General features: G+C 42.7%; 1 protein-coding gene across 3 annotated transcripts in view; it reads right to left on the reverse strand.

The window, feature by feature from the left end:
- The window catches only part of SLC31A1 (solute carrier family 31 member 1), a 92,842-nt gene that overhangs the window by 45,212 nt on the left and 24,042 nt on the right, over nucleotides 1–23,588 (reverse strand). The window lies entirely within an intron of this gene.

A 23,588-nucleotide genomic window follows, 5' to 3' on the forward strand; every position in this document is an offset into this window, starting at 1 on the left:
TCATGACACAACTCCTTTATATGAACTTTCAGAAGTCATGAGACATTCTAGTCCTGCTATTTCCTGCACTTGCAAAGGCGGATCTACATGATTATAACCATATGGAAGGCTGGGGTGCCAGACCAGGCTCTGAGACGCTGAACACCTACTGAGAATGTGGCACCTTACTTTCCAATGACCTAACCTCCAGATTCTGTACAATAACTCCAGGAACAAGGGGGGCGCCAGACTAAGTGCAGCATATAAAATCAATTGTTTAATTAACCACTTAAGGACCGGAAGGTTTTACCCCCTTAATGACCAGGCCATTTTTAGGGATTCGACACTGCGTTACTTTAACTGACAATTGTGCGGTCGTGTGACACTGTACCCAAATAAAATTGATGTCCTTTTTTTCCCCACAAATAGAGCTTTCTTTAGGTGGTATTTGATCACCTCTGCGGTTTTTATTTTTTGCGCTATACGCAAAAAAAACCTAAGGACCGGAAGGTTTTACCCCCTTAATGACCAGGCCATTTTTAGGGATTCGACACTGCGTTACTTTAACTTTAAGCTATACGCAAAAAAAACCTTAAGGACCGGAAGGTTTTACCCCCTTAATGACCAGGCCATTTTTAGGGATTCGACACTGCGTTACTTTAACTGACAATTGTGCGGTCGTGTGACACTGTACCCAAATAAAATTGATGTCCTTTTTTTCCCCACAAATAGAGCTTTCTTTAGGTGGTATTTGATCACCTCTGCGGTTTTTATTTTTTGCGCTATACGCAAAAAAAACTGCGAGAATTCTGAAAAAAGAAAAAATATTTTTATTTTCTGCTATTAAACATATCCAATAAAAAAAAAAAAATCTAATTTTTTCATCAATTTAGGCCAATATATATTCTGCCACATATTTTTGTTAAAAAATTGCCAATAAATATATATTGATTGGTTTGCGCAAAAGTTATCACGTCTCCAAAGTAGGGGATATGTTTATGTCATTTTCATTTATTTATTTTCTAACTAGTAATGGCGGAGAGCAGTGATTTTTTGCAGGACTGCGACATTGCAGCGGACAGATCGAACACCTGACACTTTTGAGGGGACCAGTGACATTACTACAGTAATCAGTGCTAAAAACATGCACTGTTACTGTACTAATGACACAGGCAGGGAAGGGGTTAACACCAGGGCGATCAAAGGGTTAAGTGTGCTCCTAGGGAGTGCTTTCTAACTCTGTGGGGGATTGATTGACTTCAAGAAGAGATAGATCTGTGTTCCTAAGTAGTAGGATCCCTGTGTTCATCTGTGACAGACCGGCAGTCTGCCTTGTTTATATCGGAAGACCGCCGTTCTGTCTCCATGGGGAGAGATCGTGGGAAGCCGGCGGACATCGCGTCTGCTGGACTTGCTGATTGGCTCCCCCTCTGGCCAATCGGCGTGCGTGTCCCCACTGTCTATTACACGAAGCAACGTACAGGTACGTCGTTTCGGGTAATAGAGCCGACCTGCCGCAGTAAAACAGACTCAAATGACGTAAAGTACCCAGCAGTCACAGATAAGGCATCTTTGCTTCGACTTTAATGGACTTGTAAATTCCGTTTTTTGGGGGGTTTTTTGTGGTAAAAATAAGATTTTTTTAGATTTATGAGAAATGTGATTTCTAATGGTAGGTCCATGTTAAATCCCCCACTAAGGTTTTTGAGAGTTGGGTGCAAATGCATGGACACAGAGGCTAACATGGAGGGGTGTTATTGAATTTATCATAGCAGGCTCTGTGCTGAAAAATATATTTTTCTAATCGGAGGGTATCCCGCATTCGAACTAACTATTCCTTCAAGGTAGGGGAGTCTGCAGAGATCCAATGGTGAAGTATTACCTTCCAGGCTTGAAAAAATGCCCTCGCTGTGGCCTGCCTGGGTGCATCCTCTATCTGTAGGTCACTCAGAATTCCCAGCACACAGATTTTTGGATCCTCAGATATATGTACCTAAAAGACATTGGCAATGGCAGCAGTGACCTCTTTCCAATATCTATGCAGCTTTGGGCAGCGCCACATAAGGTGAATCAAGTCTCCCCGGTCTCCATTACATCTGGAGCATGTAGGGGATTCCCTTTTCCCATGCTGAATAACCTCACTGGGGTGTAGTGGACCCCATAGGAGTAAATATAGCTGTGACAGACGATGTGCGACATTCAGGGAGCACTGCTTGACTGCCAGGAGAGCCTCCTGCCACTGTTCCTCCTCCAAAGAACCTACATCCCCCTCCCATTTGGATACCACACGCATGGGGTGCGCCTTTAGGAAATTGTTTAAAAGCATTAACACTGGGAGATGAAAATGAAACCTCTATATGAATCAACCTCGTACATGTAATTGAATATTAGAGCGGGCGATTGAACCCACAAATCGGGCCCACCTTGCGTTTTGACCGCATGGAATAGCTGCATGTAAAAGAAGAACATCGAGGAAGGGAGTTTATACTTCTCTTATAATTCCAGGAAGGAGCACAGCCTACCATTAGTGAAATAATGGTGTAGGCAAGTGATCCCACTGGGGGACCATCTCGTACCACCATCCATCCTATCCAGCTTGGGGTAGTACTCATTGTTCCAGATGGGACTAAATCTAGTAAAACCCATTATCTGTTGCAACTGCCTATCCTTAATCCAAGTTTTTTGCATTAAGGCATAAGTGGGGTATAGTTTGTTGGATTTGCAAAACTTAAGTCCCTCCAGACCACATGCCACCTTTTTCACCCCTACTGTGTGGGTAATTACTTTAACAGAGGGATCGGTCCCTCTTTCATTAGTGGAGGAGTGTTTGGAGCGTGCGATATGCTGCATTTGGGAGGCCAGGTAATAAAGCCAGGGGTTTGGAAGAGCCAAACCTGCTGCATCCTTAGGTCCCTGAAATTGTTCCAACTTCACCCTTGGGTTTTTGGATAACCACAGAAGAGATCGAAATATATAGTGTTAATGATACAAAACATTTTTAGTGGGATAACCACTGGGAAGTTGTGGAGTATGTATAACAGTTGTGGCAGTTCTTTCAATTTTTAAATCGAAATTACATCAGCAAAGTTACGTTGATTGCAGGAATTTATCGCAGTGCTAATTCACATATATTGCCCCACTCTAAAATCAAAGAGGTTTTATGGAAGTTCAAAGTCTTTAAAAGTGGTATGGACATGTGGATCAGCAAAGTCCCCTCACTTTGTTACAATCAGTAACTAATAATTAACAGAACAGGTAAGAGTGAATCCATAACCTTGATAAGGAAGGGAGGGGATGAGGGGTTCTGTATTGGTGGGAAGAAAGAGGGTCTGTACTGGTGGGAAGGAATAGGTTCTGTATTGATGAGAAGGGGGTCTTATACTGGGGATGGAGAAAAGAGTACTGGAATAAAGTGAGGCCTGTACTAGTGAAAGGGGGGGGGGGTTGAGGTGGACTGCACTGGTTGAAGGAAGGGGGTCTGTACTGGTGAAATATGGGAGGGGGGGTTCTGTATTGGTGAGAGGGGGGTCTTGTACTGGTGATGGGGAAAAGAGTACTGGAGTGAAGTAAGGGGGGTCTGTACTGGTGAAGGGGGAGTGAATTGTTTTGTACTGGTGGGAAGGATAGGGGTCTGTACTGGTGAAAGATTGGGGGGGGTTGTATTGGTAAGAAGGAGGGTCTTGTATTGGTGATGGGGAAAAGAGTACTGGAGTGAAGTAAGGGGGGTCTGTACTGGTGAAGGGGGAGTGAAGTGTTTTGTACTGGTGGGAAGGATGGGGGTCTGTACTGGTGAAAGATGGGGGGGTGGTGTTCTGTATTGTTGAGAATGGGGTCTTGTACTAGTGATGGGGAAAAGAGTACTGGAGTAAAGTAAGGGGGTAAGGTACTGGTGGGGGGGGGGGTGAGGTGCTCTGTACTGGTGGGAAGGAAGGGGTCTGTACTGGTGAAAGATGGGGGGTTGTTCTGCATTGGTGAGAAGGGGGGTCTTGTACTGGTGATGGGGAAAAGAGTACTGGAGGAAAGTAAGGGGGTCTGTCCTAAAGGAAGGGGGGGGGGGGGAGTATGTACTGGTGGAAAGGGAGGGGTCTGTAATGGTGAAAGGGGAGGGGTTTTTGAGGGAAGGGAGTCTGTACTAGTGATGGGAGAAGAAGCCCTGAAGGAAAGGGAAGGGGTCTGTACTGATGTATGGTAGGGGGTTTCTGGTACAGTAGGCAAAAGTAAACATTCTTTTTTTTTAGTTCGTCACTGGAATAGGAGTCCTGATTGAAAAATGTTTGATTTCCTTCACTTTCTACCCCAGTGACAATGGTCTCCAGGGTAAACCAAGAGAGTGACTCTTCCTGGTGTGATCAGAACAGAGAGGTTCTCACAGTCTATCTCACAGTCTATCCAAAACTTAAAAAACATTTTTTTTTGGCTAAAGATAACCATCATATGTGGTGGAAAAGGTTTCCTCATTACTGTAATCGGGTCTCATGCACACGAGTGCCCAGGGTCCTACAACGTATAATTTTGGCGCATTTTTCTGCCCTGAAAGCCACAGGTGCAGAGCACAGCCACCCATAGCAATCAATGGCTAACCGCCAGTACTTGCATCCAGTGGGGTACGTTCATATGTATGCACGTTTATGTAACTACTGCTGTATACCTGCTTACAGCCATTGATTTTTCATAATTATCAATCAGCTGCGGAGCACTAATGAGAAAAGCTGCTGGGCCTGCATCCCTTTAGACATGTTCCCATTGCGAGTATCTCACCAAAAATGACATTTTTGTTGCAGAGGATGCCTGAAATCTGACTTGTATTTTAGGCTGACTTCTGGGAAAAATCGGTGAGCCAATCACACATGCGGCAAATTAGGTTTCTGGGGTGATCTCAAAGTGAGTGTTGATGAAGAGTGTGATGAGTCTGAAGCAGTATGGTAGGAAATGTACATGGGTTTGCGTAAAACAAAGATTATCATTGGAGTATGTTATAGACCTCCTAGTATTAATGAGGAGATGGAGACTCCGCTCCTTGCACAGATAGAAAGGGCTACAAGGGCTGGGACAGTGATAATATTGGGGGATTTTAACTACCCAGACTGGACTAATAGCCCTGCTGGAACAGTTAAAGGGCAAACATTTATAAACCTATTACAAGACAATTTTATGGTACAGTTTATTGAGGCCCCGACTAGAAATAATGCTCTGTTGGAGCTGGTAGTCTCAAACCATGCAGAGTTTATTCCCAATGTTCATATAAAAGAACATCTGGATAGCAATGACTATAATCGGATTTCATTTAATGTTAGCCGTAAGCAACATACGCATACAGGAAATATAAAAACCCTTTAAACTTTAACACTTAAAACTTAAAAGATGAACACCGAACAGAAATGGGAATTCTTCAAAAAGACTGTATGCAAACTCACTGCAAAGTATATTCCCATGGGCAACAAGTATAAAAGGCTAAAAATAAAACCTATGTGGCTCATTGCCAAAGTTACAAAAGCTATAGATAAAAAGAAAAGAGCTTTTAAAAAAATATAAAAAATGAAGGAACACTATCATTGTTTAATTGTCACAAAGAATATAAGAATTCGCAAAAAGTAAAAATGAACGACAGATTGCAAAAGATAGTAGGACAAACCCCAAAAAATTCTTCAAATATATTAATAGTAAAAAAGTTAGGTCTGAGCATGTAGGCCCTTTACAAATTAATCTGGAGTGGCGAGTGGGTGACGGGGGACAAAGAGAAGGCAAATGTATTAAACACTTTCTTTAGCTCTGTGTATACAAAGGAGCATGGGGGAGCTCATGACCATAATGAGGATGGTATTGACAAAGCCTCAATGATCCACAATGGCTCAAAAGTGATATGGTCCAGAAATATTTAGACAGAATAAAGGTGGATAAAAAGCCTGGACCAGATGGCATCCACCCACGCATCCTAAAATAATTGACCTCTGTCATTTCAAAGCCTTTGTTTCTAATTTTTAGGACTCATTAAGGAGTGGAATAGTACCACTGGATTGGCATAGGGCCAATGTGGGGCCTATATTTATACCTGTTAGTTTAACTTCTATAGTCTGAAAGATACTGGAGATTTCAATAAAATACCACATAGATGAGTTCTTACTGGAAAAAAATATAATTTAAGCAACTGTCAGCATGTATTCATGAAAGACAGAAGTTGTCAAACAAACCTGATTTCTTTTTATGAGGAGGTAAGTAAAACCTTGGACAGAGGGATGGCTGTAGACGTAGTATACTTGGATTTTGCAAAAGTGTTTGACACAGTTCCCCACAAACGGCTAATGTGTAAGGTAAAGTCTACAGGCTTGCAAAGATCAGTTTGTAAACGGATAGAAAACTGGCTAAGAAATAGAATTCAGAGAGTAGTGGTTAATGATTCCTTCTCTGAATGGTTTAAGGTTATCAGTGGTGTACCCCAGAGTTCAGTTTAGGGACCCTTACTTTTTATTATCGGGTCTCGGATTAAAAGTACCCGTTCAGTCTTTGCAGATGACACCAAGCTATGCAGTATCCTTACAGGATATCTCCAACTTACAAGCTGACCTCAATTCACGGTTTCATTGGGCAACTATGTGGCAAATGAGGTTTAATGTTGATAAATGTAAAGTTATGCACTTTAGGGCTAAGAATATGCATGCATCATACATACTAGGTGGAGTAGAACTGGGGGAATCCATAGCGGAGAAGGATCTGGGTGTTCTGTTAGATCATACGCTTAATAATAGCATGCAATGCCAAGCTGCAGTTTCCAAAGCAAGCAAAGTCATTTCTTAGATTAACAAAGGCATGGACTCCAGAGAGCGAGATATTAGTTTGCCCCTATACAAATCATTAGTAAGACCTCATCTGGAATATGTAGTTCAGTTTTAGGCACCAGTTCATAAAAAAGGATAGCAGGAAACTGGAGAAAGTGCAGAGAAGGGCAACCAAACTGATAAGAGGCATGGGGGAGCTTAACTATGAGGAAAGATTATAGGAATTTATTCTATCGGAGAGGAGATTAAGGGGGGATATGATCAACATGTATAAATACATAAGGGGTCCATATAGTGAACTTAGTGTTGAGTTGTTCACTTTAAGGTCATTACAGAGGACAAGGGGGCACTCTTTACATCTAGAGGAAAAGAGATTTAATCTCTAAATATGGAAAGGTTTCTTGACAGTTAGAGCTGTGAAAATGTGGAATAAACTGATGTGGTTCTGGCCAGCTCACTAGATTACTTTTAAAAAAAGCCTGGATTCTTTCCTAGGTGTACATAATATAAGTGGGTACTAATATTTATAGGTAAAGTTGATCCAGGGAATATCTGATTGCCTCTCGGGGGATCAGGAAGGAATTTTTTTCCCCTGCTGTAGCAAATTAGATTATGCTTTGATGGGGTTTTTCACCTTCCTCTGAATCAACTGCAGGTATAGGATTGTGTATATGGGATTGTATGGTTGCGTTTTCTCTACTTTTTTACAATGGAGTTACCCTTTAAGCACTGTACTGCTGGGGAAAAACAGATTTGTAAATGTCTGCATATGTTATAGTATGCTAAGCATGACACTACTGTATAATATTGTTTTATTGGTGTACACTTCTATCTGATGGTACCCTCATACTATGTAAAAGTATGTCTTGAATGCTGTATTTTCTGGAGACAACTTATGTTAAACGTTTGTTTATTGGGGCTTTTGTAAGTTTTGGATACTCGCTTTTTGTACTATGGAAGTAGCTTGTAAGGCCAGTATTTCCAATCTGTATGTTAAAAATAAAAACTTTTTTTCTAATACAGTCACAACTGCTCATTATACATTATATCAGCAGGCACTGGTTGTTGTTGACTTATGTTACTGATACTATCTGATAGTATCTGTTGAAAAATAACAGACTAATGATGTCAAGTACCCTGCAGTCACAGATAAGTCATCTTTGCTTGGCTGTAAATGACTTGTAAACTAATTTTTTATTTTTATGATGAATGAATCACTGAGTCTATTGCCTATTATGGGGATGGCTGTCAAAATACCCGTACAGCAACTACATGTGATTAGATGGCATTGCTGTTTGGCTGCCAATCCCATTTAGATTTTTCAATCAAAGAATGTCGGGCAGGAGGTGGCTGGCAGAGCCACTCACATAGCAAATTTTGTCCAGTTGATCAGGACTTAGACATTTGCATAGTGTATGGCCAGTTTTAATCTAAGGGAGATTATTACTTACATTATTACTTACCTGCCTCCAATTCCAGTGCTGTCCTTGTCTCACCAACGCTCCAGTCTATGGGTGGGGCCGTGATGTCATCACAAGGGTGAAGACGTCTATGGGTGGGCCTTAGTGTCATCACAAGGGTAGAGACGTCTATGGGTGGGCCTTAGTGTCATCACAAGGGTAGAGACGTCTATGGGTGGGCCTTAGTGTCATCAAAAAGGGTGAAGACGTCTATGGGTGGGCCTTAGTGTCATCAAAAAGGGTGAAGACGTCTATGGGTGGGCCTTAGTGTCATCACAAGGGTGAAGACGTCTATGGGTGGGCCTTAGTATCATCAAAAAGGGTAGAGACGTCTATGGGTGGGCCTTAGTGTCATCAAAAAGGGTGAAGACGTCTATGGGTGGGCCTTAGTGTCATCACAAGGGCGAAGACGTCTATGGGTGGGCCTTGGTGTCATCACAAGGGTGAAGACGTCTATGGGTGGGCCTTAGTGTCATCACAAGGGTGAAGACGTCTATGGGTGGGCCTTAGTGTCATCACAAGGGTGAAGACGTCTATGGGTGGGCCTTAGTGTCATCACAAGGGTGAAGACGTCTATGGGTGGGCCTTAGTGTCATCACAAGGGTGAAGACGTCTATGGGTGGGCCTTAGTGTCATCACAAGGGTGAAGACGTCTATGGGTGGGCCTTAGTGTCATCACAAGGGTGAAGACGTCTATGGGTGGTGACTTGGCTTCACTCAAAGGGTTGTTTTTGTCACATTCCATGGGCTTTAAGGCCAAGAACATTTTCTGCAAATACACAAAACACGTGTTCATCCTGCCAGAAATCTTAAGTCCATGTGACTTCCTGTTCTCACCTTTGCCAGCTATTTCCCAGGAACTAAAAGAAACCCGTTCCCATGTGTAATGGAGATGAGACAGGGGGTGAGCATTGTCATTCTAAGATAGAAAATGTTTTACTGGGAGGATTGTCGGAATAAAATAAAAAGAAACAAGGCTAAAAAAAGAAACGTAATGCAGCCACCACATTCTGAGACTGATAAGCTGCAATATATGACATCGTTCTTTTTAGGTTTAGATACTTTTAAGCGACATCCGTATATTTAGTTTGACTACAGGAATTTATCGCAGTGCTAACTCACATATATTACCCTACTCTAAAATCAAAGATGTTTTATGGAAGTCCAAAGTCTTTTAAAGTGGTATGGACATGTGGATCAGCAAAATCCCTTCACGGTCTTACAACCCGTTCACTAATAATTAACAGGACAGGGAATAGTGAATCGATAACATGGCAAAGCCACACTTATATCCACATCAGCTAAAGGAATGTGTTTGAAGAGCAGTCAGGATGTTTACAGGAGGATTTTTTGTCTGGCCGAGCACACGCTGTACTTGAGTACAAAACCAGATATTAAGTAGAAAGTGAATGAGGAAGATTTGCCAATGTTGCCAATGTTTTTTACATGCCGTCTGTGCCTTCCTGTCCTGATGACGACTGCTTTTCCCCATTTCTTGTAAAGGAGTCAAAGGAACAGGAAGTGAGGGAAATATCTTTTGGGGTCATAAAAGACACCAGACAGACATTTTTACTCCCCAATCTATCCAATAAAACAAAATGTGGCTGACTTTTTAGGTGGCATAGAGGCCAATGTGAGAAAAACATCTAAGGCTGTTCACATAGGATGAAGAGATTAAGGGGGGTTATGATCAACATGTACAAATACATAAGGGGTCCATTTAGTGAACTTGGTGTTGAGTTATTCACTTTAAGGTCATCACAGAGGACAAGGGGGCTCTCTTTACGTCTGGAGGAAAGGAGATTTATTCTCTAAATACGGAAAGGTTTTCTCACAGTAAGAGCTGTGAAAATGTGGAATAGACTCCCTCCAGAGGTGGTTCCCTCCAGAGGTGGTTCTGGCCAGCTCACTAGATTGCGTAAAAAAAAAGGCCTGGATTATTTCCTAAATGTTACTAGGTACTAACATTTATAAGTAAAGTTGATCCAGGGAATATCCAATTGCCTCTTGGGGGATCAGGAAGGAATTTTTTTTCCCCTGCTGTAGCAAATTGGATCATGCTTTGCTGGGGTTTTTTGCCTTCCTCTAGATCAACTGTGGGTAAAGGATTGTGTATAGGGGATTGTATGATTTTTATTTTTTTTTTTATTGGTTGAAATAGATGGACTTTTTTTTTTCCAACCTAACTATGTAACTATGCAACTATGTAACATACCCAAAGATACAATCCTTTAAAAACAACCACAATGCATCTTTCAGAAGTCAACTGCACCTATTGATCATTTTGATTGTTTTATTCAAAAGGAAAGATCTAACCACACAGATATAATTTGATCTTTTCTTGTATTGAATGATCTTTTTTGGTTAAATTTTTTTCAAACAATCCCTTTGTGTTTATTGTATATACTGTATGGCCAGCATGAAAGTGACAGCTTTATATATAGGGATGGGCTTAGGCATGTTTGGATCCTGATTCCAACCTACCTGAGCAATCACACTAGGAAGCCCTTACTGCACACTGCCAAATCATAGGCAGTGAGGCATTTCCTGACGCGCAGCTGCCTATGACTGGTGGTGTGCAGTGACGGATTCCTGGCGCAATTGCTCAGATGAGTTATATGTAAATATTCGCCAGCACACCAAGGATCATCATTTTTGTCCAAACGGTTTTTATTAAAGGAGCCATGCAGGACCCCTTCGTCCGGCATGCGGCATCACATTCCTGATAAAGGGGTCCTGTGTGGCTCTGAAACTTTGCACTATACAATTTTATGATGTGATCTTTCTTTATTAAAAACATTTTGACTAAATTGATGATCCTTGGTGTGCTGGCAAATATATACATATCATACAGGCCCCAGTATCCAGCTGGCGGTCACTACAGCACCCAGTACCTTGAGAGCTCATTCTAGGAACGTGTGCGATGGGAATATGGACTGTGCTCAGGTGGTTTGGGACTAGGATCTGAACACGCCTGAGCCCATCCCTACTTTGTGTGGAGATATTGGCAGGACGCTGTGACTTTTTATTTGAGCTTCGCAAGGAACAAGGAAGTAAAAAGCACTGCTGCCAAGATGCCAAGGAAGAGGATTACTCAGAAGAAGTTTAAGCTTTAAACATGTTGCATCATATGAAAGCTTGGAGCCAGTATCAGGTCACCATTTGCACCCATCCTTAGGTGTACAGAAAATATTTTGTAACGTAAAGAAATTTGTACTTACAGATGGGACGACAGGTGGAGGTTGACCATAGCAACAATAATATAATAACTATCAGGTTTTCATACATAATGGATATCCCTTCAGCCCAAGGTTTATCCTTCATTCGAAAGCTTCTCATTGGTCGTCTGGCCATAAAGATCACAAGTTAGAGTGCAGGCAGGAACCCACCTTCACAAAACGTTGCCCTGGGACAGTTTCCACTATTTATGCAGACATATCTGTTAATGCATGCACACAGAGACCAGAGATTATCAAAAAGTAGCTTCATAATCTTATACGCCATAACACCTGCCAAAAAAGCCACTACGTACCCAATGTTGAAGAAAAGATACCTTGGGATCCTAATCATGAGTGATGCAAAGCTAATAATCAGCCGATTGGGTCAGTTGTTGCAGTGGTGGTAAAATATGTGCTAAGTTCTTGGTCAAGGTTTACTGGTCAATCCAGATCCCTAGCCTCACCTCTGGGGTAATGACGAGAGAGGATTGGGAAAGTGGGAGTCAATAGGGTGAATAAGGTGGGGTCACCTCACAATTATAAATGGCAGATAGGTGAGAATATTTGAAGCCAGATTCCAGCAAAAACAATATATTTTTTTTGCTTTGGATGGAGTGAGGAAACGTTAGGCCCCTTTCACATGAGCGGACCGATAGAGTTCCGATCGGACCATCTATTGCCCTCTATGCAGCAGTGGCTGTAAACAAACATGTGTCAGTTTATACCCTCCAACATCCGATCCGCCAAAAACAGACAGATGGGCGATCAGTTCCCCATATGTCTGGCGGATCAGAAGACAGTCGAATTTAAATGGACAGGCGGTCTGTTTACATCTGACTGCCCATAGAGGAAAGCAGGCTGTATCTGTGTCCGATCTGCATCAGCAGAGGAGACATAGAACTGCTAATCGTCTGCTCAGTGGGTATCAGCAGACAGATCCGCCGCTGAGCAGGCGGATCCGCTGCCGGAGTCAGAGTGTGTAAAAAGGGGCCTTAAAATATATGACTAGCATTAATTGATTTCTCTGTCCGTATTTAAGAAATTTCCCCCATTTTCTGTATATTGCTGGGTGTCCAAAATAAAAATGTGAGGGGAAAATCTTTCCAGTGAGGACAAAGATATCAATAATAGGCTTTTAGCACAGAACCTAGGGTTTAGGGCAGGGGTACTCAAATATAAAATTGAAAAGTCCACTTACCAATTTTCCATTCAGTCCGAGGTCCGGAAAAGTGACCGTCAAATTCCAAATACAGAATGCCAACAACAAAAAAAAAAAGCATTCCCCAAAAATTTTGAACTATACACAAAAAAAGGTGGTAGACCTTTAGTGTGAAAGGTGACACCTTTGTTAGACAGGGAGCAGTGCCATACTAAGCTGGCCAAGATTTCCCATTGAGGCCAATGTTAAAAACTGGGAGTAGTGATATACCAAGCTGACCAAGATTTCTCCTTGAGGCCAATATTAAAAATCAGGAGTACTGCCATACCAAGCTGTCGATAGTAGCGAATGTAAGCAAATGCCTCTGTACTGCACCTCTTCCCAGCTGCTGCAACACACACACCTCTCCTCTGCCCTCATCTTCCCCAAAGGTCCCCCATCTTCCACATGATTACCTTTCTAAAATACCTTTCTGTTGCTGGCTGCCATATCTTCCTTCTCCTTCTTCCCTATGCACGTGTTGCTTGACACAGGGGGGGGGCGGGTCTGGGTAGCAGTCCCGCCCATTCCCGACATCACAGCTTGAATTTGACAGGTGCAGTCTCTCATTGTGGCTGCACAGTGCCCTGAGTAGATGTCTCTTCACCGCCTGCCACCGAAGCCCGGCTTCCCTCAGCTCCATGTGTCCACAGACTACTTCGGGGGACTACAACTCCTGGAATGCAGCGCGGCGGGGGTGCTTAGGCGCAAGGAGGAATAAGTTCCTCCTCCGCTGTGAATGTTGGGCGGCGGGCGTGTGACGTCACTGGTTGCTAGACGCGGGGCAGCCGGTGATCTAGCAACCAATGATAAAAGGAAAAAGCAGCTTCAGCACAGACCGCCGCGGTCCAGATTTAAGCGCGTCTGGGCCTGGACGCGGCCTGGAGTCTGCCTATTGAGGACCCGGGGTTTAGGGTTTTATTGCTGTCCGAGTCTCCATGGGGGAACATTTTTCCATTTATCCTGTCCAGGTGACAAAACAGGAAACTTGTCAATCAGCACCTGGCCACACCTTGTTCTGCCCACTGCATTCTGGATTGACAGGACTGCCTCTGTTACTAAACCCTCCCACTGTGATCTGCAGTGCCTGGGAGTGGGAGCGGGTGAGATACAAATGGAGGATTCATCAATCAGGGAAGGGAAAGGTAGCTTTTTAGTTTAAATTATGAGGCTTGAGCATCACATAGTAACTGGATATGGGACTTAAGAACTATCATTATTTTATATTTATTAACTGAACTCCCCAGTGTACCAAGGGAATACAGCACTTGGTCCTGTTCTGAAGTTCTGATCAGTGATACCATTGTACCCAAAAAATAACTATGTGCTGTCTGTAGCTGCACCCCTTTTGATGCCCAAATTATGGGTGTTCCTTGGGGGGAGGTACAGTCAGCACCGAGTCCTGCCACCCTCTAAGTTGAGTGATCAGTCACTATTTTAAATGAACAATTAATGCTGCTATATTATTCATAATAGTAAAAAGAGTATTCAGAGCTTTAGCTCTGTGTACAGTACCTGCCCTGCGTATATGTACAAGCAGTCACAGATCTGTTACACAGAGCCGCAACTCTAAATGATCTTTTACTATAAATGATTGAATGACCCGCTCTGCTCCTTCATTCATAACAGTGTGCATCTATCGGTGTTGCTTTTACCACATCCACAGCCCGGCTGATGGATCACAAAGCTGTATGAGCTTTCATTATTTATGAAAGTATGTATAACATAGCCCGACATCACTGTTCATTCATTTACAAAATGGACAGCTGACACAGTGCTGCACCTCTGTGTCATCCATCAGCAGGCTGCAAATGTATAAAAGCAAGATGGATACAGGGAGGGGAAAAAAGTATTTGATCCCCTGCTGATTTTGCACGTTTGCCCACTGACAAAGAAATGATCAGTCTATAAATTTTAATGGTAGGTTTATTTTAACAGTGAGAAACAGATTAACAAAAAAAGCCAGAAAACGCATTTCAAAAAAAGTTATTAATTGATTTGCATTTTAATGAGCGAATTAAGTATTTTACCCCTTCGCAAAACAGGAATAAGTACTACAAGCAAAAGCCTTGTTGTCAGGTCAGATGTTTCTTGTAGCTGGCCACCAGGTTTGCACACATCTCAGGAGGGATTTTTGTCTCACGCCTCTTTGCAGATCCTCTCCAAGTCATTAAGGTTTGGATGCTGACGTTTGGTAACTCCAACCTTTAGCTCCCTCTACATATTTTCTATGGGATTAGGGTCTGGAGACTGGCTAGGCCACTCCAGGACCTTAATGTGCTTCTTCTTGAACCATTCCTTTGTTGCCTTGGCCATGTGTTTTGGGTCATTGTCATGCTGGAATACCCATCCACGACCCATTTTCAATGCTTTGGCTGAGGGAAGGATGTTCTCACTCAAAATTTGACGGTACATGGCCCTTTCCATCGTCCCTTTGATGCGGTGAAGTTGTCCTGTTCCCTTAGCAGAAAAACACCCCCAAAGCATAATGTTTCCACCTCCATGTTTGATGGTGGGAATGGTGTTCTTGGGGTCATAGGCAGTATTCCTCCTCTTTCAAACACTGCAGGTTGAGTTGATGCCAAAGAGCTCGAATTTGGTCTCAGCTGATCACAACACTTTCACCCAGTACTTTCCCGAATCATTCAGATGTTCATTAGCAAACTTCAGACGGGCCTGTATATGTGCTTTCTTGAGCAGGGGGACCTTACGGGCGCTGAAGGATTTCAGTCCTTCACGGCATAGTGTGTTAGCAATTGTTTTCTTGGTGACTATGGTCCCAGCTGCCTTGAGATCATTGACAAGATTCTCTCGTGTAGTTCTGGGCTGATTTCTCACCATTCTCATGATCATTGAAACTCCACAAGGTGAGATCTTGCATGGAGCCCCAGACCGAGGGAGAGTGACAGTTTTGTGTTTCTTTCATTTGCCAATAATTGCACCAACTGTTGTCACCCTCTCACCAAGCTGCTTGGCGATGGTTTTGTAGCCTATTCCAGCCTTGTGTAGGTCTACCAACTTGTCCCCGACATTCTTCCTTGGACAGCTCGTTGGTCTTGGCCATGGTGGAGAGATTGGAATCTGATTGATTGCTTCTGTGGACAGGTTTCTTTTATACAGGTATTAAACTGAGATTAGGAGCATTCCCTTTAACCGCTTGCCGACCGCCGCAAGTACATATACTGCGGCGGTCAGCCCCTCACAGGCAGAGTGACGTATCGGTATGTCACTAGCCTGTGAGGCTCTGGGGAGCGAGGGCGCTGCCGGCGGCACGCTCCCGCGCGGTCACGGGCACCCCCGCGCGTGTGACCGGCGGACCCAATGTCCGCCGGTCACTCTGTGATCGTCGGGGGAGAGGGAGAAAGGCAGGTGGCTAGTGTAAACAAGCCGCCTGTCATTCTCCACTGTGTAGAAACACTGATCATACGGTTCTACTATGTAGGACCGTTGATTATTGTTCCTACAGCTCAAGCCACAGCCAATCACAGTTAGAAACACGCCCCTAGGGACACACTTAACCCCTCCTTCTCAAATAAAGTTAACCCCTTCCCTGCCAGTGTCATTTTTACAGTAACAGTGCATATGTATAGCACTGATTACTGTAGTAATGTCACTAGTACCCCCAAAAGTGTAAAAAATGTCAGTCAAGGGTCCAATCTGTCCGCCGCAATGTCGCAGTCCCGCAAAAAAAAAAAAAAAAAAATTGCAGATCGCCGCCATTACTCGTTAAAAAAAAAAAGCAATAAAAATGACAAAAATCTTTCCCTTAGTTAGTAAACGTAATAACTTTTGCTCAAACCAATCAAAATGCGCTTTTTTTTTTACCAAACATATGTAGCAGAAAATAAATTGGCCTAAAATGTTAAAAAATTTAGATTGTTAAATTTTTTGGGGGGGAATTTCATATAAAAAAATGTGAAAAATATTTTTGCAAAATTATCGCTTTTTTTGTTTATAGCGCATGATCAAAAAAAAAAGAAAAATCGCACAGGTGATCAAATACCACCAAAAGAAAGCTCTGTTTGTGGGAAAAAAAAAAGGACGTCAAATTCGTTTAGGTACAGTGTCGCACGACCGCGCAATTGTCCGTTAAAGTCACGCAGTGCCGAATTGCAAAATACCCCCTAGTCAGGAAGGGGGTAAAATCTTCCGGGGCTTAAGTGGTTAAGCTGAGATTAGGAGCACTCCCTTTAAGAGAATGCTCCTAATCTCAGCTTGTTACCTGTATAGAAGAATCTTGCTGTTTGATAGGAGATCAAATAATTATTTCACTCATTAAAAAGCAAATCAATTTGTAACTTTTTTTGAATGCTTTTTTCTGGACATCTTTGTTGTTGTGCTGTCTCTCACTGTTATAATAAACCTACCATTAAAATTATAGACTGATCATTTCTTTGCCATTGGGGGGATCAAATACTTTTTTCCCTCCCTGTAGATAGAATAGATTTCACATTGCTTAGAGAATTTCTAAACAGTCCCATGGTGGATTATAAAAAAAAAGATATCAGAAGTGTTTTGCTCCTTTAAAAACATGACACGATGTTGCAATATATTCCAGTTAAACAGCAGTTAAGGTGTCAACATAGATAAACAGGTAATACGTGGGTAAAATACACGTGTGAACAGATTTTTCTGCCAAAAGATCTGTAATTCCTTCCAGCCACTGCTGTGATTCATACACCTCTTCCAGGTAGCACAGCCAGGAGGAAGCCACTTCTTTCTTTGCTAGAGCTAAAGCTAGGTATAAACTGCCAATTTTTGCTTTTTTTTTTCCAACTAGAAGGTTGGAAAAAATAAAAAATAAAAAGGACAGATTCCCACATCCACACAGGAATGTCCTCCACTTCACTATTGTATTATGACAGCGGGGATACAGACAGGGGCAGACTGGCAATTTTCGGCCCAGGGGTAAGTACAATCCAGAGGCCCATGGTGCAGTGACTCGGCCCCGCTCCCACTTTCCCTCATGCCCCCCCTCCCAATCCTCCTGCTGACCCCCATTATAAGCTGAAGTCCTGCTCCAGATACTCTCTACTTACCAGCTGAATCCGAGTTCCCGACTTGGCCAGCAGGGGGAGTTTGGGGGGGGGGGGAGCTGGGACAGCTCAGTTGGGGCTGAACGGGGCAGAAGAGTCTCCAGTGGGGTATGGAACCGGCCTCTGCTCAGACACAGTTTACACCATCCTTCTTGTCTTTATCCCGCACTCAGTAGGTCAGCGGCGGGGACTTACTTCTCTTCACCAGGAATTCTTTAGGCATGTCTGTGGCAGAAGCGGTGCAGCCTTTTTACGGGGCATCAGAGTGGCCCAGGGGGTAATTGCCCCCCTGCCCCCTGGTCTAGTCCTCCCCTGGATACAGGACCCCTGTCATAATACACTAATGAAGCCCTATGGCAGCAGGACCAACTGACAGAAGCTGGTCTAAGGACCAACCTCAGTTGAACAGTGAGGGGTACACACACTGAAATTCTGGCAGTTCCGGCTGAACAGGTTGAATTTCGATACATGTGTTCCCAGCCTAAAGTGATACTATAGTCTCGTATTTTTTACATTTTATACTTACCTGCTCGCACGTAACACCATCAGTTTGTTTTCAGCCGATCTGGTCTGATCAGATGCCAGGCAGGTGGACAGTGGTCCACTGACATCCACCTCCCCATAAAGAAGAATGGGTGGCCCAATCGTGTCCGCCAGAAAAATGTACAGGCAGACCTGGTCGGTCCGATCGTGTGAAAGCGGCCTAATGCATCAACTTTTCACACTTTACTCTTAGCCCATGTGCACTGCAATGGAGTCTGACCTAGTGCTACCCCTCCCTCTCCCAGTCTGAGTGCCGCTCTGCAGAAGAGAACAGGCGGATTCCAAAGCAATCCCCACAAAGGGGACACAGGGGGCAATAAACATTAGAAGAGCGAGGAAGGCAAAGAGACCTATCAGGTTTTTACGGATGTGCGTGTCCCCATTGAGGAGATTCTCCATCACTTCCTTCCCAGGTGACGGGTGTTAGAAAAAATCAGGAAGCTAAAGTATAATGAAAAGCAAAACTTTTAAGTGGTTGTAAATGCATCTTCTGTATTAGGACAATAACAGTCTCCCCCCCCCCCCCCCCAAACACTGTCCCAGCCAGTCTGCAGGGAAACAAACAGGAGGAGCACCTAGTCCTCTGCTGGCTGGTCACACGTTCAAACTAAAAAAGAACTAAAAAAAAAAAAAGCAGCCCTGGGAATACAGGAGTAAAAATAATTAATATCAAACTTTTTCAAAAATTGTCAAACAAATATATATTTGAAACCAAATCTTTATGATTTCTTTGGCAATAAGATGGTGTGCGTGGATTTCTGCCATATACAGGCTGTGTCACTCCCCTTCAGCCTGTGTCTTAAAATAAAGGGGAGGTGAAGCCTCCATTAAACTACATGTAATATCTTCCCCCCATTGTGTTTAGCTGGTTAGTGGGCATGGAGAAGGAGAGAGGGCGTGGGCTGTCATTCACCACTGTATATATGCCAACACATGTGACTCTATAGTCACATGGGCTACTCAAATGTGACAGGGAGGAAATGCTCAGCTAAAAAACTGAGCATGTGCAGAGTTGTCACCACAGCTGCAAAATGCCTAGCTGAATTGAGGAAAAACAGAAGGTGGAGACAGAGAGCAGCAGGATCAACCAGTTTTTTTTGCAGAATACAGAAAACAAATCTGATAGTGGCTAAGTATAACAGCATGTAGAACACCATTTATTGATAAAGTAGTTTATTATGATTTGGGTTCAAATGGAAAATTTTTCAGATGCCGATTCCCAGTCTGTGGCAAAGCACACCGCGCACATGAGTGATCTCAGGGAACTAAACCATAGGACCGATTATGACTTCTACACATGATCCAAAAATCGTACGAAAAATACCACTTTCGAAGCAATCATACGATAATCTGATCGTTAGTACACCACTTTCGATAGCCAATCTCGACAGTTCATCCAATATTATCCAATGATGCAAGCACGAAAATTTTCCTAGTACAATACCAAATCATACAATTTTCGTTTAATCAGTACAGAGGTCGTCCGAAAATGCAATACAAAACACACTACATCACTTCCGAATTTTAATTCAGTCGTACAAGAAAATTCGTAACTTTAGTAACCTATTCAATCCCTAAAAAAAAAGCAAAAAAAAAAAAAGTCAGACGATCTGCGGTACGATTTTTGGATCGTGTGTACAGGCCATTAGAAAAGCGTGTCCAATTAGTAGTTTTCCCTGGAGCTGGGCCTGCTGGCATGCAGCTCCCCCTTCCCAACAGGAGCAACTCTGCGACTTGAGTGGCCTCAGCCATTTTACCCACTGCCTGGAATTCCTTCTTTCCGGGCTGCTGGAGAACCGGGAATCCCAGCGTGCTCAGCTAAACTTTAGCAGGCAGTGTATGTGGGACACAAGGCCATCTCGCAAGGCAGCGCAATTGTTATGTAAATGAAAGCAGGGACCACACATAATGGCAATTATTCATTCTTCACTCCAGCCGGTGTATCTAGGTTATGAGGCTCCCAGTTCTAGAGTGCAGATTGGCTGTAGCTGATACATTGGACAGTAGAGATACATACAGAGACGCCACCATTCACGGAGTCTGTCCTCCAACTCTGGACTTTGTCCCAGTTCCAAGTCAGAAAAAGACTCAAAAGTCGCAGAATTCAAGCGTGAGCTAGGAGAGACGAAATACAAGCAGGCTTATGTAACAGAGCTTTGAAGAGTGTTTTAAGGGAAAGTATAGTCATAAATGTCCTTATGTAAATAATTCTATCAATATGGGGAAAGGTTAAAAAAAAAAAAAAAGCTTCAATGTATACAGTGCTTGAACAAGTATTCATACCCCTTGAAATGTTCCACATTTTGTCATGTTACAACCAAAAAACGTAAATATATTTTATTGGGATTTTATGTGATAAACCAACACAAAGTGGCACATAACTGAAGTGGAAGGAAAATGATAAATGGTTTTCAAAATACTTTGTATTCAATACATTGTAAAACCACCTTTCGCTGCAATTACAGCTGCAAGTCTTTTTGGGGATGTCTCCACCAGCTTTGCACATCTAGAGAGTGAAATTGTTGCCCATTCTTTGCAAAACAGCTCAAACTCTGTGAGATTGGATGGAGAGCCGCGTCTGTGAACAGCAATTTTCAAGTCTTGACACAGATTCTCAATTGGATTTAGGTCTGGACTTTGACTGGGCCATTCTAACACATGAATATTTTTTGATCTAAACCATTCCATTGTAGCTCTGACTGTATGTTTAGGGTTGTTGTCCTGCTGGAAGATGAACCTTCACCACAGTCTCATATCTTTTGCAGATCTAACCTCTCGAACAGGATTTTTTCTAAGATTGCCTTGTATTTGGATCCATCCATCTTCCCATCAACTCTGACCAGCTTCCCTGTCCCTGCTGAAGAAAAGCATCCCCACAACATGATGCTTAACAGTGGGGATGGTGTGTTCAGGGTAATGTGAAGTGTTCATTTTTCGCCACATATAGCGTATTACTTTTAGGCCAAAAAGTAAAATTTTGGTCTCATCTGACCAGAGCACCTTCTTCCACGTTTGCTGTGTCCCCCACATGGCTTCACGCAAACTGCAAACAGGACTTCTTATGGCTTTTTTTCAACAATGGCTTTCTTCTTGCCACTATTCTATAAAAGGCAGATTTGTGGAGTGCACAACTAATAGTTGTCCTGTGCACAGATTCTCCCACTGGAGCTGTGGATCTCTGCAGCTCTTCCAGAGTTACCATGGCCCTCTTGGCTGCTTCTCTGATTAATGCTCTCGTTGCCCAGCCTGTCAGTTTAGGTGGATGGCCATGTCTTGGTAGTTTTGCAGTTGTGCCATACTCTTTCCATTTTAGATGGTGGATTGAACAGTACTCTGTGAGATGTCCAAAGCTTGTTTTTTTTTCCTTTTTCTAACCTAACCCTGCTTTAAACTTCTCCACAACTTTATCCCTGACTTGTCTGGTGTGTTCCTTGGCCTTCATAATGCTGTTTGTACACTAAGGTTCTCTAACAAACCTCTGAGGGCTTCACAGAACAGCTGTATTCATACTGAGATTAAATTACACACAGGTAGACTCTATTTGCTAATTAAGTGACTTCTGAAGGCAATTAATTCCACTATATTTTAGTTAGGGGTATCATAAGGGGGCTGGATACAAATGCACGCCACACTTTTCAGATATTCATTTGTAAAACATTTTGAAAACCATTTATAATTTTCCTTCCACTTCACAATGATGTGCCTCTTTGTGTTGGTCTATCACATAAAAACCCAATAAAATACATTTAAGTTTTTGGTTGTAACATGACAAAATGTGGAAAATTTGAAGGGGTATGAATACTTTCTCAAGGCACTGTAGTTTGTAATATATATATATATATATATATATATATATATATATATATATATATATATATATATATATATAGACACGGGGAAACCAAATTTGCACGCTCTGCTTTCCGCTTTGCAGCATTATACAGTGCTCATGCTTTAGGGCTCGTTCACACTAGCTGTGGTGCCATACTATTTTTGCCCCCCTCCAACAGCTACCTGTTTAGCAGCCAGCAGGAATTATACCCCCTTTGTTTTTGGCGACTTATTCAAGTAAATAGGGCCCCTCTGCAAGCTCTCCACAACTGTTTGAGATCAAGGGGTTAAAGCAAAATGGTAAGGAATCAATACAAAACCTCCCTATCACGTGTAAAATGCTCTCTGAAGAACAATCCGAACGCAGATTGCTCTAAAGAGATCAAAGCTGTTGTGAACAAGAAGGGTGGATTTGATTTAAATTAAGTTGATTTATATCACGATTTAAATCACTAGTAAAAAGGCTTGATTTAAATCAGCTTAATTTAAATAATCATTTTTAAAGAGCAACTGTCATCTCTGTCCTGCAGCGCAGTGCTGTATCCTGGCCTAGGCCAACAAGGCCCAGGCCTAGGGCGGCACTTTGCAGGGGGGCAGCAAAAAAATATTTAATTATTTGTATAATGACTATGGACTTCCTATTTATTATACAAACAAGTGAAATAATCCTATAATTACAATTAGTGGCAGCAAACACAAGTCCAAATATCTTAAAAGAGTAATGTTACTTAACCAATGACATGAGGATGTACTAATGGGCACTGATAAGGCTGCACTGGTGGCCACTGATGGGGCTGCACTGGTGACCACTGATGAGGCCACACTGATATTCTGCACTGAGATGCAGTAAAGAGGCGGCACTGATAGTGCTGCACTGATGAGGCTGAACGTGTGGGAACTGATGAAGCTATGCTGATGGGCACTGATAGACTGTGGTTATGGTCTGTGGTTTACAGATGACAGGGTGGGTCATAAACAGGAAGGGGTGTGGTCTTTACAGGAAAGGGTGGGTCATATTTAAATTAGGGGGTGCACAAGTTTAGTCAGGCCTAGGGCAGCACAAAACCTAAATACACCACTGCTGCAGCGGCTCCTCCTCTGACCTGCTGTTGACCCACCGACAATCCCATTCACTTTAATGGGACGGCTGGTGATACAGCAGTGACACAACTGCGGATGAGTGGGTGCCCGATAACAGGCGCTGCCATGATGGATCTGAAATGACAGGTGCTCTTTAAATTTAAGGACTTATTCTTGCTGATAGTTAGTATTTGTAAACCAAATGAAGGTTTCCCATTTAAAATAAGCTGTCAGTTTAGTAAAACAGCGATATCGAAATCAGATTCAATCATACAGTTTGTAGTGTACATAGATTTGCAAAACAATGGGATAAAGGAATATTCCTAAACTGTCCGCCGCAATGTCGCAGTCCCAAACAAAAAAAAAAAAAAACGCTGCTTGCCACCATTACTAGTAAAAAATAAAAATGACAAATCTTTCCCCCTAGTTTGTAGACGCAATAACTTTTGCGCAAACCAATCAATATTATT

Source organism: Pelophylax lessonae (genome assembly GCF_965119305.1).
Source record: "Pelophylax lessonae genome assembly, chromosome: 7".
Lineage (NCBI taxonomy): Eukaryota > Metazoa > Chordata > Amphibia > Anura > Ranidae > Pelophylax > Pelophylax lessonae.